At 41.4% G+C, this 12,329-nt stretch overlaps 1 long non-coding RNA gene across 1 annotated transcript; it reads right to left on the reverse strand.

Moving 5' to 3' along the window:
* Positions 1-321: 321 nt before the first annotated feature.
* Positions 322-5,757, reverse strand: LOC135518664 (uncharacterized). The gene is made up of 3 exons (XR_010452203.1): positions 5,600-5,757; positions 1,258-1,355; positions 322-890 (listed from the first exon to the last, which is right to left on the reverse strand). It is a non-coding gene; the product is annotated as an uncharacterized LOC135518664 (long non-coding RNA).
* Between the last annotated feature and the right edge of the window lie 6,572 nt (positions 5,758-12,329).

Raw genomic sequence — 12,329 nt, forward strand, 5'->3', positions numbered from 1 at the left:
AGTTTGCTCTCTCAAATTGTCTCTCCCTCCCCTCCCGGAGGACCAGAGCCCTAGGATCATGCCTCAGGACAACTTGGCCTGATATTTCCGGGCTGTCCCCAGTCCACCAGGTTGTGCTGCTGCTTCAGTTTCTACTGTTCTGTTGCACCCTCTACAACCACTGTGATTATTATTTGACCCTGCTGGTCAACTATAAATGTTTGAACATGTTGAAGAACAAACTGGCCTTAAATGGCCATGTACTCTTATAATCTCCACCCGGCACAGCCAGAAGAGGACTGGCAACCCCTCAGAGGCCGGTGCCTCTCTAGGTTTCTTCATAGGTTCCTGCCTTTCCAGGGAGTTTTTCTTAGCCACCGTGTCTCTATATCTTCATTTTTTTAATTTAACCAGGTCGGTCAGTTGAGAACAAGTTCTCATTTACAACTGCGACCTGGCCAAGATAAAGCAAAGCAGTGCGACAAAAACAACAACGCAGAGTTACACATGGAATAAACAAACATACAGTCAATAATACAATTGAAAAAGTCTATATACAATGTGTGCAAATGAGGTAAGGCAATAAATAGGCCACAGTGTCGAAATACCACCGATTTTCGATCGTGGAGGACAGAGGTTTTAGAAATTAATAGCAATATTCAATGTACACAACTGAAAACAGGAAAACCCTTTCAAAATCACTTTTTCCACAACTATACGAGAGCACACAGGCTTAAGTGCGGGAAAGAGTCCAAAAAGCTACTGCAGTTTGCCTTACCACTGACCGCTAGACATCAAGAGTAACCACTTCTTACATGTCGGTTACATGTCACTTCATGAAGACTTTTCGATGTCTTCTGGACTGCTTTGAGTTCAACGACAGACACACCTCAGAGAACTTGGCAGAGGAACTGTTGAGAGTGGACAGAGAAAGGCAAGTAGATGGAAAAAGTGGCATGTTGTGTTAACGACAATGCAGCTAACATAACCAAAGCCATGAACATTTTAAAATGGACCCATCATCCATGTCTTGCCCACACAATTAACATGATTGTAAGAGATGCTCTGACGGTGATGAAGCCCACTGTGGACAAAGTGAAAGCAGCTGTGGAAAACTTCCACAGGAGCACAGTAGGTGCTGAAAAAAACCCTAAAGTGTACACAACGCCAGATGGGGATGCCTGAGCTGAGGCCTAAACAAGACTGCACTACAAGGTGAAATTCAGCATGTTATATGTTGATGCGGTATCTTGAGTCAAAGGATGCCATCATCTCTACCTTGGCCATTGTCAATGCACCTGTCGATGCTCTGACCCAAGAGGAATGGGAGGTGGTGGAGGAGGTGTGCAGAGTCCTGGAACCCTTTGAGCAGGTCACTATGGAGATCAGTGGAGAGAGGTACAGTAAGCAGTTATTACTACATCATTATTTAATCCAGTATTATATACAGTGAGGGAAAAAAGTATTTGATCCCCTGCTGATTTTGTATGTCTGACCACTGACAAAGAAATGATCAGTCTATAATTTTAATGGCAGGTTTATTTGAACAGTGAGAGACAGAATAACAACAACAAAATCCAAAAAAATGCATGTCAAAAATGTTATAAATATACTTGCATTTTAATGAGGGAAATAAGTATTTGACCCCTCTGCAAAACATGACTTAGTACTTGGTGGCAAAACTCTTGTTGGCAATCAGAGGTCAGACGTTTCTTGTAATTGGCCACCAGGTTTGCACACATCTCAGTAGGGATTTTGTCTCACTCCTCTTTGCAGATCTTCTCCAAGTCATTAAGGTTTCGAGGCTGACGTTTGGCAACTCGAATCTTCAGCTCCCTCCACAGATTTTCTATGGGATTAAGGTCTGGAGACTGGCTAGGCCACTCCAGGACCTTAATGTGCTTCTTCTTGAGCCACTCCTTTGTTGCCTTGGCCGTGTGTTTTGGGTCATTGTCATGCTGGAATACCCAACCATGACCCATTTTCAATGCCCTGGCTGAGGAAGGTGGTTCTCACCCAATATTTGACGGTACATGGCCCCGTCCGTCGTCCCTTTGATGCGGTGAAGTTGTCCTGTCCCCAGAAAAACACCCCCAAAGCATAATGTTTCCACCTCCATGTTTAACGGTGGGGATAATATTCTTGGGGTCATAGGCAGCATTCCTCCTCCTCCAAACACGGCGAGTTGAGTTGATGCCAAAGAGCTCCATTTCGGGCTCATCTGACCACACTTTCACCCAGTTGTCCTGAATCATTCATATGTTCATTGGCAAACTTCAGACGGGCATGTATACAGTGGGGCAAAAAAAGTATTTAGTCAGCCATCAATTTGTGCAAGTTCTCCCACTTAAAAAGATGAGAGGCCTGTAATTTTCATCATAGGTACACTTCAACTATGACAGACAAAATGAGAAGAAAAAAAATCCAGAAAATCACATTGTAGGATTTTTAATGAATTTATTTGCAAATTATGTTGGAAAATAAGTATTTGGTCAATAACAAAAGTTTATCTCAATACTTTGTTATATACCCTTTGTTGGCAATGACAGATGTCAAACGTTTTCTGTAAGTCTTCACAAGGTTTTCACACACTGTTGCTGGTATTTTGGCCCAATCCTCCATGCAGATCTCCTCTAGAGCAGTGATGTTTTGGGGCTGTTGCTGGGCAACACGGACTTTCAACTCCCTCCAAAGATTTTCTATGGGGTTGAGATCTGGAGACTGGCTAGGCCACTCCAGGACCTTGAAATGCTTCTTACGAAGCCACTCCTTCATTGCCCGGGAGGTGTGTTTGGGATCAATGTCATGCTGAAAGACCCAGCCACGTTTCATCTTCAATGCCCTTGATGGAAGGAGGTTTTCACTCAAAATCTCACGATACATGGCCCCATTCATTCTTTCTTTTACACGGATCAGTCGTCCTGGTCCCTTTGCAGAAAAACAGCCCCAGAGCATGATGTTTCCACCCCCATGATTCACAGTAGGTATGGTGTTCTTTGGATGCAACTCAGCATTCTTTGTCCACCAAACACGACAAGTTGAGTTTTTACCAAAAAGTTATATTTTGGTTTCATCTGACCATATGACATTCTCCCAATCTTCTTCTGGATCATCCAAATGCTCTCTAGCAAACTTCAGACGGGCCTGGACATGTACTGGCTAAAGCAGGGGGACACATCTGGCACTGCAGGATTTGAGTCCCTGGCGGCGTAGTGTGTTACTGATGGTAGGCTTTGTTACTTTGGTCCCAGCTCTCTGCAGGTCATTCACTAGGTCCCCCCGTGTGGTTCTGGGATTTTTGCTCACCGTTCTTGTGATCATTTTGACCCCACGGGGTGAGATCTTGCGTGGAGCCCCAGATCGAGGGAGATTATCATTGGTCTTGTATGTCTTCCATTTCCTGATAATTGCTCCCACAGTTGATTTCTTTAAACCAAGCTGCTTACCTATTGCAGATTCAGTCTTCCCAGCCTGGTGCAGGTCTACAATTTTGTTTCTGCTGTCCTTTGACAGCTCTTTGGTCTTGGCCATAGTGGAGTTTGTAGTGTGACTGTTTGAGGTTGTGGACAGGTGTATTTTATACTGATAACAAGTTCAAACAGGTGCCATTAATACAGGTAACGAGTGGAGGAGAGAGGTGCCTCTTAAAGAAGAAATAAATACTTATTTTCCACCCATAATTTGCAAATAAATTCATTAAAAATCCTACAATGTGATTTTCTGGATTTTTTCTGGATTTTTTTCTCATTTTGTCTCTCATAGTTGAAGTTTACCTATAATGAAGATTACAGGCCTCGCATCTTTTTAAGTGGGAGAACTTGCACAATTGGTGGCTGACTAAATACTTTTTTGCCCCATTGTATTTCCCTCATTAAAATGCTAATCAATTTATAACATTTTTGACATGTGTTTTTCTGGATTGTTTTGTTGTTATTCTGTCTCTCACTGTTCAAATAAACCTACCATTAAAATTATAGATCATTTCTTTGTCAGTGGGCAAACGTACAAAATCAGCAGGGGATCAAATACTTTTTTCGGTTAGGATTGATTTTTTCCAACAATTGTTTACAGACTGATTATTTCACTTATAATTCACTGTTTCACAATTCCAGTAGGTCAGAAGTTTACATACACTAAGTTGACTGTGCCTTTAAACAGCTTGAAAAAGTCAAAAGAAATCAGCCAAAACCTCAGGAAAAGAATTGTAGACCTCCAAAAGTCTAGTTCATCCTGGGAGCAATTTCCAAATGTCTGCTGTTACTGAGAGAAGAAACCGCATCAGCCCCTCACGTGAGGCAGCTTGCATTTCTGAATGCAAATCTCTCATAAAAGCAACATATGGTCAGAATTGCTGTGTGCTGCTGGTTTTAACATGGCAATAAAGTATAGAGAGAAAATAGGGACCAGTTTAGTGTTTTATGTGGGATGCTGCAGTTTTGCACATTGTTATTTATTTTTCTTTGATATGGAGTAATATTCTATTATTATGTTGTTCAGGTTGTATTCGTTTTGAATGGTAACATTTATATACACTTTGTTTATATACATTAAAAAGTTGTACTTTAAATGCTAATGTTTAATAGCATTATTTTTCATAACCAACCAATGCATTTTTAAATACATAACTTTTTTTTAAAGAGCCGTTTGGGAGCCAAAAGAGCCGGCTCTTTTTGGTGAGCTGAGCCAAACGAGCCGGCTCACTGAAAAGAGCCGGAATGCCCATAACTAGCCTGTAGAATTCTCTCTGGCTTGTTCTATTCCGAACTGTGCTGTCCCCTCTCCTGTCTCACGGTTTCATTTGGTGGTGGCTTGGGCACCTGCTCAGTTCGCACAATTCTGGATTTTTTGCGCTTGTGTTTCGGAGGTGTAGGTTCAGGTTGAGGCTCAGAATCAGAAGAATAGTCATCAGAGATGTCATCATGATTGATTTCTTCCACACCATCTGAGTTGTTTTCATTCAGATTTTGTAGTAACGCTAACGAGTGCATCCATTCGTCTTGGTGTTCTTGCCATTGTAAATGACGCACGCGCTCACTGTGTACTCCAAATAGGCCAGAGTAGAATGCTAGAGTACATAACATGTTGAGATTGTAATTGTAATAGATCAATACAATAGAATGGCCTGCCCTGTTATTTATTCTCAATCGGTGATTACATAATTTTGCATCGTTCGCTTCCGCTAACTCATCAACTCACCCATTCTCCCCCATCATACTTTAGCCTACTAAATGTATTTATTCCGTTATAATATGTGTGAAATTAGTGTTGGTATAGTTTAGGCTTCCTTTCTTGGCTTTTATCGGGGAGATTATCAACAGAGCATGGCGTCTTCAACTATCCGGAGAAGGAGGTGCAACAGGGAAAACCATATCAAACTGACATGCCCTCCTAAAACTGTCTGTGGCATCTGTTACATTTGTGAAATTAAGATTCTAACAACAACGGTGTGTATTATAGACTTATTTAGGAAAAGTCAAGGACGGAGGAGGGCATGACATTAAAAATGGTAGAGTAATAACACATTTTAATTAATGAGCTGTCCAAATGACTGCTTTAGAGGAACCTTTGTAGGTTTTATAGTAACAACATATAATTTAACTGTAAAAATGTATTAGCCTACCTTTTTTAACATGGCATGAACACAACCAGTCATGATGTTTTCAAATGATTATAAAAGTAATCACTTCAAAAAGTATGTTTCCTTCGCACGTTAGGTCGAAAATAGCATCGATCGACCGCAACAGCGCCCTTCTGACCTAACAATATGTAGGGACATTTATCTGCTGCGGTCTGGAAAAAAAAGAGAATGTCACGCCATACTGTTTTAGTCCAGACAGCATCAGATACATGGTCTACACATACTGAGACAGAGAGTCACTGTTTCGCTTGCTCGAATGCTTCATCTGACAATGATGGGTCTTTCTGTCAGTGCACATCTCTGTGAAATCAGTATTTTATTTCGACAGACAGGGAGGTACGGTAGGGCAGATCAGGAAATAAGTTAGAGCGGGCCAGGCCCCCCAAGACCTGCCAATAACACCGGCCCTGAGCCTAACACTGCATCTTTTTTCAGACCTGTAGAAATCTATATCTAAAAGTAACACTCCTCAACAGTTCGATGTGAATGATATGATCTCTGATGATCCTAGGATAATTACCAACTACTGTGACCATTTTTGCAGGAACTTACAGTATATACTTCTTAGTACTGTGAGGAATCTGCAGCACAGTTCTTCGATTCTCTTGGAAATGTTACCTCTATTGATTCTTCTGAGCAACACTTGTGTGATAAAGCCATCTCCTTAGAGGAAATTATAGAGGCTATTGATCATCTTAAAATTAACAAATCCCCTGGGGTTAATGGTATTACTGCAATTCTACAAAGTTGTTTTCAAAGAATTGTCTCCTTTTCTATTTTAAGTGGACTCAGTCTCTGAGAGTATAGCCAATGAAGTACTCCCTCACACTAGTATCGCAAGGTTTAATTACTCTAATTCTTAGTCATTGATAATTGCTGTCCAGTTGGCCTCTTAAATAATGATTATAAGATAATAGCACTTGTCCCGCCTAAAAAATTAAGGGCTGTTTTTGGATGCCATTATAGATGAGTACCAGTCAGAGTTTATGAGAAATAGACACATCTAAAATAATATCACTACTCAGTAGTGATCACTACTCACTACTCAGATTTGGTCTCCAGTGAGTTTTGTACAATTTTGGGATTTTTACTTTATTTTTCATGTCCATGTCTCAATATTCTTGATTTCCCCACTTGAATAACACTTTCAAGATGAATTGGATTAAGCAATTCCTGAAGAATCCTACAAATATATTGAATTTTATCTCGGAGTATGTTTTTTCTAATTTAGGTGGCCTCACATTTCTCCTACTGTGTTATTGAAAAAATCCTGACAAATGTATCTAATTTCCATGAACAATCCCTTTTAGCATTGTCTTTGATCTACACACACAATGTTTCTTCACACAGATATTTAACCTGGAACAAGAGAAATATCTTATACAACGGCAAGTCCTTGTTTTAGGAGAAATGGTTCCAAAACAATCTTCTATTGGTGAGTCAACCGTGTAATGATAGAGGTATTTTATTTAAATATGCCACATTTTGGGACTTTCATAAAGTACCAATAACTCCAAAGGTATTTGCTGTAGTTTTTGATGTAATCCCCTCTGAAGTTATTGCACTATTTAAGGATGTGGCCGAATCTATGCCCTCTTCTTTACCATCTTTTGATCCAGCTGACTCACCAGTAGGCAATATATGTTTCTCTCCTACTGTTTTTGACCATTTTATTTGATTCATTTCACCTTTATTTAACCAGGTAGGCTAGTTGAGAACAAGTTCTCATTTACAACTGCGACCTGGCCAAGATAAAGCAAAGCAGTGCAACACAAAAATCAACACAGAGTTACACATGGCATAAACAAACTTACAGTCCATAACACAATAGAAAAAGTATATATACAGTGTGTGCAAATGAGGTAAGATAAGGGAGGTAAGGAAATAAATAGGACATAGTGGTGAAATAATTACAATTTAGCAATTAAACTCTGAAGTGATAGATGTGCAGAAGATGAATGTGCAAGTAGAGATACTGGGGTGAAAAGGAGAATAAAAAATATGTAAATAAATAACAGCGTGGGGATGAGGTATTTGGATGAGCTATTTACAGATGGGCTATGTACAGGTGCAGTGATCGGTGAGCTGCTATGACAGCTGGTGCTTAAAGTTAGTGAGGGATATATGGGTCTCCAGCTTCAGTGATTTTTGCAATTCGTTCCAATCATTGGCAGCAGAGAACTGGAAGGAAATGCGGCTTTGGGGATGACCAGTGAAATATACCTGCTGGAGCACGTGCTACGGGTGGGTGTTGCTATGGTGACCAGTGAGCTGAGATAAGGTGGAGTCTACGATAAAATGTGGTGATTGACATAGTCGAAGGCCTTGGCGAGGTCAATGAAGACAGCTGCACAGTATTGTCTCTTATCAATGGCGGTTATGATATTGTTTAGGACTTTCAGCGTGGCTGAGGTGTACCCATGACCAGCTCGGAAACCAGGTGGCATAGAGTGGGTACAGTGGGAATCAAAATGTTTGTTAACTTGGCTTTCGAAGGCAGGGTAGGATAGATATAGGTCTGTAGCAGTTTGGGTCTACAGTGTCTCCCCCTTTGAAGAGGGGGATGACCGTGGCAGCTTTCCAATCTTTGGGAATCTCAGACGATACGAAAGAGAGGTTCAACAGGCTAGTAATAGGGGTTGCAACAATTTCGGCAGATTATTTTAGAAAAAGTGGGTCCCGATTGTCTTGCCCGGCTGATTTGTAGGGGTCCAGATTTTGCAGCTCTTTCAGAACATCAGCGATCTTGATTTGGGTGAACAGAGAAATGGGGAGGCTTGGGCTATTTGCTGTGGTGGGTGCAGGGCTGTTAACCGGGGTAGGGGTAGCCAGGTGGAAAGCATGGCCATAGAAAAATGTTTATTGAAATTCTCAACTATTGTGGCTTTTTCGGTGCTGACAGTGTTTCCTAGCCTCAGTGCAGTGGGCAGCTGGGAGGAGGTGCTCTTACACTCTATGGACTTTACTGTGTCCCAGAATTTTGGGAGTTTGTGCTACAGGATGCAAATTTATGTTTGAAAATGCTAGCCTTTGCTTTCCTAACTGCCTGTGTATATTGGTTTCCTAACTTCCCTGAAAAGTTACATATCGCGGGGGCTATTTGAAGCTAATGCAGCACGCCACAGGATGTTTTTGTGCTGGTCAAGGGCAGTCAGGTCTGGAATGAACCAAGGGCTATATCTGTTCCTGGTTCTACATTTTTTGAATGAGACGCTTATTTAAGATGGGGAGGAAATCACTTTTAAAGAATAACCAGGCATCCTCTACAGATGGAATGAGGTCAATATCCTTCCAGGATTCCCGGGCCAGGTCGATTAGAAAGGCCTGCTCGCTGAAGTATTTTAGGGAACCGTTTGACAATGATGAGGGGTGGTCATTTGACCGCAGACACATTACAGACGCAGGCAATTAGGCAGTGATCCCTGAGATCCTGGTTGAAGACAGCAGAGGTGTATTTGGAGGGCAGGTTGGTTAGGATGATATCTATGTGTGTGCCCGTGTTAACAGATTTGGGGTTGTACCTGGTAGGTTCATTGGTCATTTGTGTGAGATTGAGCACAGACCTGGATAGTAAGACAGAACACTGCAGTCTATCTCTGCAGTAGATTGCAACTCCCCTTTGGCAGTTCTATCTTGTCGGAAAATGTTATAGTTAGGGATGGAAATTTCAGGGGTTTTGGTGGCCTTCCTAAGCCAGGATTCAGGCACGGCTAGGACATCCTTGGTTGGCAGAGTGTGCTAAAGCACTGAATAAGACACATTTAGGGAGGAGGCTTCTAATGTTAACATGCATGAAACCAAGGCTTTTACGGTTACAGAAGTCAGCAAATGAGAGCGCCTGGGGAATGGGAGTGGAACTCTACATCACCAGAGGAACAGAGGAGGAGTAGGATAAGGGTATGTATGGCTAAAGGCTATAAGAACTGGTCGTCTAGAACGTTCGGAACACAGAGTAAAAGGAGCTGGTTTCTGGGCGCGGTATAATTGATTCTAGGCATAATGTACAGTACAGACAAAGGTATGGTAGGATTTGAATACAGTGGAGGTAAACCTAGGTATTTAGTGACAATGAGAGAGATATTGTCTCTAGAGACACCATTTAAAACTTGTTGAGGATAGGGGGCGGTATTTTCACTTTGGATGAATTACGTGTCCATAGTGAACTGCATCCTACTCTGTCCTAGATTGCTAATATATGCATATTATTATTACTATTGGATAAAAAACACTCTGAAGTTTCTAAAAATGTTTGAATTATGTCTGTGAGTTTAAATAACAGAACTCATATGGCAGGCAATCTTCCAAACAAGAAGTGAAATTCTGAATGTGGGTCAACTTTGACGTCATCGTCCCCTCCTTTCCAAACAAGATATGGATCTGGTAGCACTTCCTACGCCTTCCACTAGATGTCCTCATTCGGTAGAAAGTGGAATGGAGCATTTCCTGTGACCGAATGGGAGGGGAAATAGTCAGTGTCCTGACAGAATGCCATTTTCCTGTGGCGCATTTCTCTGTGGGTGCCACCGTCGTTCCATTTGGCTGCAGCTGAAAACGTATGATCCGGTTGGAACGTTATTGGATATATATGATAATAACATCCTGAAGATTGATTCTCTACTTAGTTTGACCAGTTTATTCGACCTGGAATATATCTTTTTGAAGTTTTCGTGCGAGTTGTCCTGGACCAGCAGTCAGTGTTTGGGCACGTGAGCTGAAAGTGATAGCAAATGCAGCTTATTGGACACTAGTATTGGACATTATGGAACAAAACAACGATTTATTGTGGAACTAGGACTCCTTGCACTACATTCTGATGAAAGATCATCAAAGGTAAGGGAATATTTATGAAGTAATTTCGTATTTCTGTTGACTCCAACATGGCGGAGAAATACTTTTACATCTGAGCCCTGTCTCAGATTATTGCATGGTAGGCTTTTTCCGTAACGTTTATAAAAAATCTGACACAGCGGTTGCATTAAGAACCAGGGAATCTTTAATTATATGTTGAACATGTATCTTTAGTCAAAGTTTATGATGAGGATTTCTGTTATCTGGCGTAGCTTTCTATATTTCCTCCAGATATTTTGGAGGCAGTTCTGAACATGGCGTCAATGTAAACCAAGATTTGTGGATATAAATATGCATATTATCGAACAAAACATAAATGTATTGTGTAACATGTCATATGAGTGTCATCTGATGAAGATTTTCAACAGGTTAGTGATTCATTTTATCTCTAATCCTGCTTTTGTGACTCTATCTTTGGCTGGAAAAAATGGCGGCGTTTTCCCTTTGATTTGGTGGTGGTCTAACATAAATATATGTTGTGCTTTCTCTGTAAAACATTTGAAAAATCGGACATGATGGGTAGATGAACAAGATGTGTATCTTTCATTTGAGGTATTGGACTTGTTAATGTGTGAAAGTTAAATATTTCTAAAGAATATTTTTGAATTCCCTGCGCCACCTTTTCAGCTGAATGGGGGGGGGGGTGGAGTTCCCCTCGGGGAACCAGGTGAGGTTACCGCATGTGTGGGAGGTGGAACAAAAGGGTTAGCTAACGCATATTGAGCAGGGCTGGAGTCTCTATAGTGAAATAAGACAATAATCACTAACCAAAAAAGCAATGAACAAGGCATGTTGACATTCGGGAGAGGCATGCGTAGCCGAGGGATCATAGGGTCCAGTGAGTAGCTAGGCGAGCTGGAGACAGCGATTCAGACAGGCCGGGGCGAGCAGGCCGGGGCGAGCAGGCCGGGGCTAGCAGGCCAGCGGAAGGGCCTTCGAGGGACATCGCGACGGAAGAAGTCTGTTGTAGCCCCCTCATGCGGTTACATTGGCAGACCAGTCATGATGGATCAGCAGGGCTCCGTGTAGTAAAAGGGTCCAGGCCAATTGGCAAAATAGGTATATTTGCCTAAGAAATTGGGTGATGGACCTCTTCAGCTGACAGTCCAATATGCTCTAGACAGCAGCAGGACGCGGCTAGCAGATGGGCCTTCAGGGGACGTTGCGATGGAGGAGCCTGTTGTTAAACCCCCTCGGGGTTTGGGAGCTCCGGTTCTAAAGTAAAGAAAATAGCAGATCAGTACCACATTGGGTGAGGCGGGTTGCAAGAGAGTATGTTGAAGTTCAGATTAAGAAAAATATAAAAATATATGTGCAAAGAAAAAATATATAAAAAGATATACAGTTGAAATCGGAAGTTTACAAACACTTAGGTTGGAGTCATTAAAACTATTTTTTCAACCACTTCACACATTTCTTGTGAACAAACTATAATTTTGACAAGTCGGTTAGGACATCTACTTTGTGCATGACACAATTAATTTTTCCAACAATTCTTTAAAGACAAATTATTTCACTTATTATATTACTTATTATTTCACTTATAATTCACTGTATCACAAGTCCAGTGGGCCAGATGTTTACATACACTTAGTTGACTGTGACAGCTTCGAAAATTATGGCATGGCTTCAGAAGCTTCGAAAATTCTCGAAAATTATGTCATGGCTTTAGAAGCTTCTGATAGGCTAATTAACTTAATTTGAGTCAATTGGAGATAAGAAGAAGTCTGATATGCTCTGGGTTGAATCACGTGCAGACTGGCAGGAGTTGTCCAGGCTAAAGGTTAGCCTGTGGATGTATTTCAAGGCCTACCTTCAAACTCAGTACCTCTTTGCTTCACATCATGGGAAAATCAAAAGAAAT

Source organism: Oncorhynchus masou, chromosome 28 (assembly GCF_036934945.1).
Source record: "Oncorhynchus masou masou isolate Uvic2021 chromosome 28, UVic_Omas_1.1, whole genome shotgun sequence".
In the NCBI taxonomy this organism is placed as follows: domain Eukaryota; kingdom Metazoa; phylum Chordata; class Actinopteri; order Salmoniformes; family Salmonidae; genus Oncorhynchus; species Oncorhynchus masou.